Here is a 6,459-nt window from a genome sequence, read left to right as displayed (position 1 = left end):
GGCTGTAGGCTTGGTGCAGGGCTCTGCCCCAGTGCCCCTGCCATGGGGACAAAGACCCCATTGATGGGCCCAGACGGAGAGACCCAACATCTGAGGCCTCCTCTTGATCTGGTTCTCAGTCGGACCGAGCCTGGGGGGCTGGAGCTGAGATGCCCCCAACCCCTTTGGGGCAGCATCGGAGAGGTTTTGGGGTTCACCAGCCCGCAAGGAGGGGAGGGGGTCAGGGGTTGTACCCTGCCTCTTGCCCTTTGGTGGATGATGGGGTCCTGGGGGAGCCGCAAGCCCTGGGTGGGAACGGGGCACCCCCGGAGTGCCCCCCCAGCCCCATAAAGCCCCTTTTGTCCGGCCACGCTGGAGCAGCCCCACCACGGCTGCGCTGCGCAGGAGCTTATTTTTAACATCTCATTAGCATCAGAAAGCAGCGAATTTCCCCATCCCCGGCAAGGTTCAGAGCCCCCGGACAAAAGCCTCTTTCTTCCCATTCTCCATCCCCCCCCCCCCCCAGCCCTGAGGAGGGGGCTCCCCTTTTTCCCCCTCCCCACAACCCTGATGGGTCCCCAGGACTCGGGGAGGGGGGGGGCATGGGGGGGGGGGGGTTTGGAGTATCACTGCTCCTGGTGCTGCGCACCCTGTGCCACGTCCGAGCCTGCCCAAAGCACCCCATTGGGGTGTCACTGCACGGGCCCCCCCCCCCCCCCACCAGCCCTGGCTCCCTTCCTAAGCCAATCCTGCTTGGACCATGAGGGGTGTCCTGTCCCCCCTGTGCGGGGTGGGGCAGAGCTGGACCCTGTGGAGGGAATGGAGGGGGGTCTGACCCTCCTCATCCTCATCCTCATCCCAATGCACTGGGGCAAGCATGGGGACATGCAAGGGAAAGCGCTGCGATGCAGGGCTATGGAAGGGGGACCGAGGCACGGTGCGGGGCCACGCCGGGAGCCGATGCAGGGCAATGGGGCCGTGCCGCTGGCACGCAGGGCACTGGCGCTGCCCCAGCGGGTCACTGGGCCTGGCATCGCCGCTGCCTCCGAGCTAATATTTACCCAGGGCTTGGCCCCGCGCTGGGAAGCGCCGGGAGCGGCCGGAACGGGGCTGGGAATGGGAATGGGAATGGGAATGGGAATGGGACCGGGAACGTGCCGCTGGCGGGGCAGTGCCGGCCAAAGCTGCCCCGGGGCCACCCGAGAGCGGGCACAGACACCGGCACCTCTGCAGCCCCCCGGATCCCTCGGGAGAAGGGAGGAGTGGATGGAAGGGTGAGGAGGGATGGGTGGATGGATGGATGGGTGGATGGATGGGTGGGTGGATGGATGGATGGAAAAAGGAAGGGGTAAGAGGGGTGGAAGGATGCATGGATGGGTGGATGGATAGATGGAGGATGAAGAGGAAAAGGGGATGTGAGGGGAAAGTGGGAAGCAGGATGCCAGGTGGTGCTGGAAGGAGGGATGGAGGGGACAGGATGGAAGGGTTGGGTTGGGGCTTTGGGATGGAGGGGTTGGGATGGGAGGGTTGGGGTGGAGGGAATGGGATGGAGGGGTTGGGATGTGACGGGATTGGAGGGGGGGGGGGGGCTGTGGTGGGTTCCCCGGGGGGGGGGGCCGGGCGCGGTCCCCCCCCCCGCCGCCGCCGCCGCTCACATGACGCCGCTCCCGGGATGCGCCGGGCGGCGCCGGGCGTGGGCGGCGGCGGCGAGAGGCGGCGGCAGCGGCAGCGGCGGGGCCGCACCGGCACCGGGACCGCCACCGGCACCGGCATCGGGACCGGCCCATGGCCCGCGGCCCGCCCGCCGCACCGGCCCCATGGAGCAGGTAGGAGCGGCCGGCACCGGCACCGGCGCAGGGACGGGTCCAGCACCCCCGGGCGCGGCGCCGCTGCGGGGACCGAAGGCTGGGGACAGCCCCCAACCGGGACCGCGGGGACCCCTCCCGCTGCCGGGGAGACCCCCGCCTGCACCCCCCCCCCTCCCTCCCCCGTGTTCCCCACCTGCTGCTCGGGGATCCCTTTTTGCCGTGCCCGGTCCCCACCCGCCTTCCTCAGCATCACCCCCGGCACCTCCCCATCACCCTCAGCATCTCCCCATCGCTCCCCTGCTTCCCCATCACCCCCTTCATCCCGCCCTAGCATCACCTTCCTGGTACCCCCATCACCCCCTTGCTCCTCCATCCAACCCCCGCACCTCCCCATTGCCCCCCTGCTCCCCCATCACCCCCTTCATCCCGCCCTAGCATCACCCCCCTGGTACCCCCATCACCCCCCCCACCTCCCCATTGCCCCCCTGCTCCCCCATCACTCCCCAGCACAGCCCCATCACCTCCCTGCTCCCCCATCACCCCACGGGACCTCCCCAGCATCATCCCCAGCACCTCCCCATCACCGCCTGCATCCCACCCTATCATCAGCCACCAGCTGCCCCCTCTGACCATGAATCAAGGGCCCCCAGGACCCCTCCGTCGCTGCCTGCCCACCCTGGGCCCTCGTGTCCCATCCCTGCCCCACCGACACCAGCGCTCCCACAGGCTGTGGCATGTGCGTGGGCTCCCTGCATGGCCACCCATGGGTGCTTGCCCAGCCCAGGTCCCTGCCATGGGGATGGTTTCTTCACCCGATGGGGAGGGGACAGAGGGGATGGTCCCTGCTCTGCCCCAGGTTTCCATCTCACCCCACTTGCTGTGAGCACCAGCGTGGGGTCCAGCTCCCTTCCCACAGCCTCAGCACCCCCCAGGCTCTGCCTCCGGTCTTCTCCACCGGCCCCATCCTGGCTTGGCCTAGATCTGAGAGAAGGATTTAATGCCTCGTGTGTGCCCCTGCTCTGGGGCTGCTTAGGGGGACCAGGGCAGAGCCACTGCTTTGGGCATGACACGTCCCCAGCGCGCAGCAAAGTGTCCAAGGCCAGGTTGGACACAGGGGCTTGGAGCACCCTGCTCCAGTGCAAGGGGTCCCTGCCCGTGGCAGGGGCCGGAGCTGGATGAGCTTTAAGGCCCCTTCCATTCTATGGTTCTGTGTTGGGGTCTGCGTGCTTGTGAACACCCCCTGCCCAGCCTGGGTCCGCAGGAGCTCACGTCCATCTACCCCACGAGAGCATCCGAAGCCAAGGCGGGTGCTGCATGTGATGCTCTGCCGTCCCCATCCACAGGCTGCAACCCCGCTCCAGCATCCTCCCTGGTGCTGTGAGCGTGGGTGCCCCCACACCCAAACCCCCCCCGTGTCTCAGAGCTCGCATTCCCGCTGGAAACATCCCCGTTCGTGCCCATCCAGCTGCAATGCAGAGGAGCTCCGGAGCTCCGCACGCCTTCCCCATCGCCAGCGACGCCTCTGGAGCAGCCGCGGTGGCTTTAGGCCGGCAGCAGCAGCAGGTTGGCGTGTGCCGGGGCGGGCACCGGCAGCTCGGCCAGCCCCGGCCGCATCCCCGATCGCCGTGGGCAGCCGGGGATGCCCGAAGCGAGGGGTCCCGGGGGCACCCCGCTTCCCAGCAGGGTTTCAGCCCCTCCCTGCTGTGGGATGAGCACATAAAACCCCCCCCCCGACCGCGGCTCTGCTCCTTTTCCTCTCCCCATCCCATCCCAGCTCCCCCCCGGCCCTGCTCTTGTTTATCCCCGCAGCCGGGGAAGGAGGGGTTGGGGCCGTAACCCCTTCCTCTCGCCACCGCCGGCTCAAAATGGCTTCGTGCCGCGGTGGTTGCCGAAGGAAGAGCAGCTCTTGGCTGGGAGGTGTCTTCTGCCTGGGGCCGGGGGGTGCTGAGCGCCGGGAGTCCCCTCCCGATGGGCACCCAACACCCGTCCCCATGGGCAGCGCAAGGTCCTGCTCTGGCCTCGGTGATGCTGTGTCCTGCTGCGATGCTGCTGCTCCTCCGGCCACGCCGGTGCCCTGGTTTTTCGCTTTTCTTCATTGAATTCATGGGATTAGGTTAAAACCTAAAGCTGGGATTCTCCTCTCATTTCCCTTTGTCTGTGGCTCCATAGGGAGCGGCAGCCTGGGCGGGTGGGGGGCTCACGCTCCCCCCCCCCCCCCCGATCCGCTTCTCCAGCTGCTGGGATTTGGGATGGGCACCGAGGAGGTTGAGATGCGGTGGATCTGCTCTGCTGAACCCGACAGCGGGGTGGCTGCCTTGGCAGGGATGGCGGTTTTCGGGTGGATGGCTATGGAATGGGCTATGGGTGAGTGGTGATGGTAGCTTGGGAATGCTGTGCCGGTGCCGTCCCATCCCTGCACATGGGGATGGGGGAGCCGGGTGTCCCCCGGGGCTGCAAAAGGGGTCTTGGTGCTGGGGTGGAGACAAAGAGGGCCGGGAGGAGGAGGGAGGGATGGAGCATCAGCTGGTGGGGGCATGGTGGCACCTTCTCCTTGGTGATCCCTATGGAAAAGCTGCCTCGGGAGAGGGGCTGGGGTTTTGGGGGGTCTCCTTGAGTTCCCCCCCCCCTCCCCAGTTTGTGCACCCCACAGTGGGGTCACCTGTTGCTGGCTGCTTGTCCCTCAGCTCATCGAGGGTCCATCCCTGCCTCTGGGTGGGATCAGGGTGACCATGGCCGGCTCGGGTCGTGTCACCTCCCCAGTGAGGGTGGCACTGGGGGGCCCACACGGGGGGACACTGGGGTCCACGTGCAAGTCCTGCCAGCAATGGCTCTTCAGTGCCAGGCTTGTGGCTGGTCCATGCGGGAGGGATGCAGCGCATCCCAGCGGGACCCGGAGCTGCTCCGCTGCACACAGGCGGGAGGTGGTGACCCATGAAGGGGACTGAGGACAGAGGGACCCATTGTAGGGTGCTGAGCAGGGGTGGAGGGTGGCCAGAGACAGGCTGCAGGCATCTGGTTGCAGGGGAGGAAACGTCCCATCATCCGCATCCGACTGGTCCTTCCCTCCGGTTGTGGGATGGCTCCCAAGGCAGGGAACAGCCGTGGTGGCAGCGCTGCTGTGGGTCCCCTTGGGGTGCTGGCAGAGTGCAGGACCCCCCCATCCCACCTCTCTGTTGCTGTGGATGCTGCACCCCCGAGTGGCATTTTCAGCATCCTGGAATGGAGGTGCTGTCCCATCCGCCTGTGCTTGTGTGGCTGTGCGCGAAGCACGTGGAGGGTGAGCAGCACTGCAGGAGCCACCAGCCAAGCAGGACGTGCCCTTGAGCAGGATCAGACCCTGTGGCCTCTCTCCAGCTCCCGGTTGCCGGTGTTTCCGTGGCCGGCGGCTCGGTCCTGTGTTTGTTCTGGTGGTGCTGAGGTTTCTCCAGGAAGTCGTTGCTGACACAGACTTGCTGAATTGTGTCACGGAACCCTGGTGCTGGCAGCCGGGTGCTGACCCTAGGACATGGCATGGATGTGCCAGAGCCCTTGGCACAAGCCTGGACTGCACCATGTGCGCGGTGTGAGCTGGTGCTTGTGCATCCTGGGTGTCCTCCTGGTGCATGGAGCCCTGTCCCTGCTGGGGACCGGGATGGGGATGGTGACACCGGTCTGCAGCAGAGGAACCCCCTCAGGGTGCTGTGATGGGAGACCGGGCGAGCACCCTGCTGCGCCCTGCACTGCCTTGGGCTCAGCCCCCTTTGTGCTCAGCCCCACCATGGGCTTCAGCCCTGTTGAACCCCAGCTCCAGCCCCTGTGTCCGTGCGTCCCCGTGGGCTGTGCCCATCACTCCTCCCCGGTTTCCTGCCTCCTCCTGCTTTCCCATCACGTGCGGCTGCATTTCCCTTCCGGCCTTGCCTCCATCACCCCAAAGCTGGTGCTGGGTCCCGGCTGTGCCTATTCCGTGCCATGCGCTGAGCTCAAGCCTGTGGTGACTCTGGGCTTGTGCCGCAGCACCGCGGTCGCCTGCTATCACCACAGCACCTCTGAGGTGCTGTTTGCGCCCCGAGACTCGGGTGTGGGGGGTAATTTGCTCCGTGGCTGCTTAATGACAGCTTTGGGATGCTCTGCTGTGGTCCAAGGGGCCTGAGCCGGGCTGGGCCCTGTCTGGCTGCCCCCGTCCCTCTGTCTGCCAGGCCAGGCTCCGTCCGTCTGTCCTGCTGTTTCCCGTCTTTGCCATTTCCTTTCCCTGTGGGTCTGTGTCAGCCTTTGTCCCTCCGTCAGCCCCAACCCCGGTGTTTCCGTCCCCGTGTCTGCCTGTGCCAGTCCCCGTCACTCCCGTCCCCCTGTCCTGGTGTTTCCTGTCCGTGTGCCCTTCCGTGCTCCTCCTCCTGCATTGCCCGGCCTTGGCCTTGTCCTGCCAGTCCCTGTCCTGCTGTTCCATGATCCCTCTGCCCGCTCCCCCTCTGCCTGCCCTGCTCAGTTCTGTTCCTGGTTCCTGTCCTTCTGTCCTGGCCTGGCTTATCCCTTGCACATCCTGGGGTGTCTCATCCCCATCCCTGTCTTGGTCCCTGGGTGTCCGCCACGCATCCCTGGGTGTCCCATCCCCATCTGTGTCCTTGTTCCTGGGTGTCCCCTGTCCCTCCATGTCCCTGAATGCCCTGGCCCTGTTCTGGTCGCTGGGTGTCCCTGT

Source organism: Lathamus discolor, chromosome 20, assembly GCF_037157495.1.
Source record: "Lathamus discolor isolate bLatDis1 chromosome 20, bLatDis1.hap1, whole genome shotgun sequence".
NCBI classification, from domain to species: domain Eukaryota; kingdom Metazoa; phylum Chordata; class Aves; order Psittaciformes; family Psittacidae; genus Lathamus; species Lathamus discolor.
Note: the sequence above shows the minus strand (reverse complement) of the source record.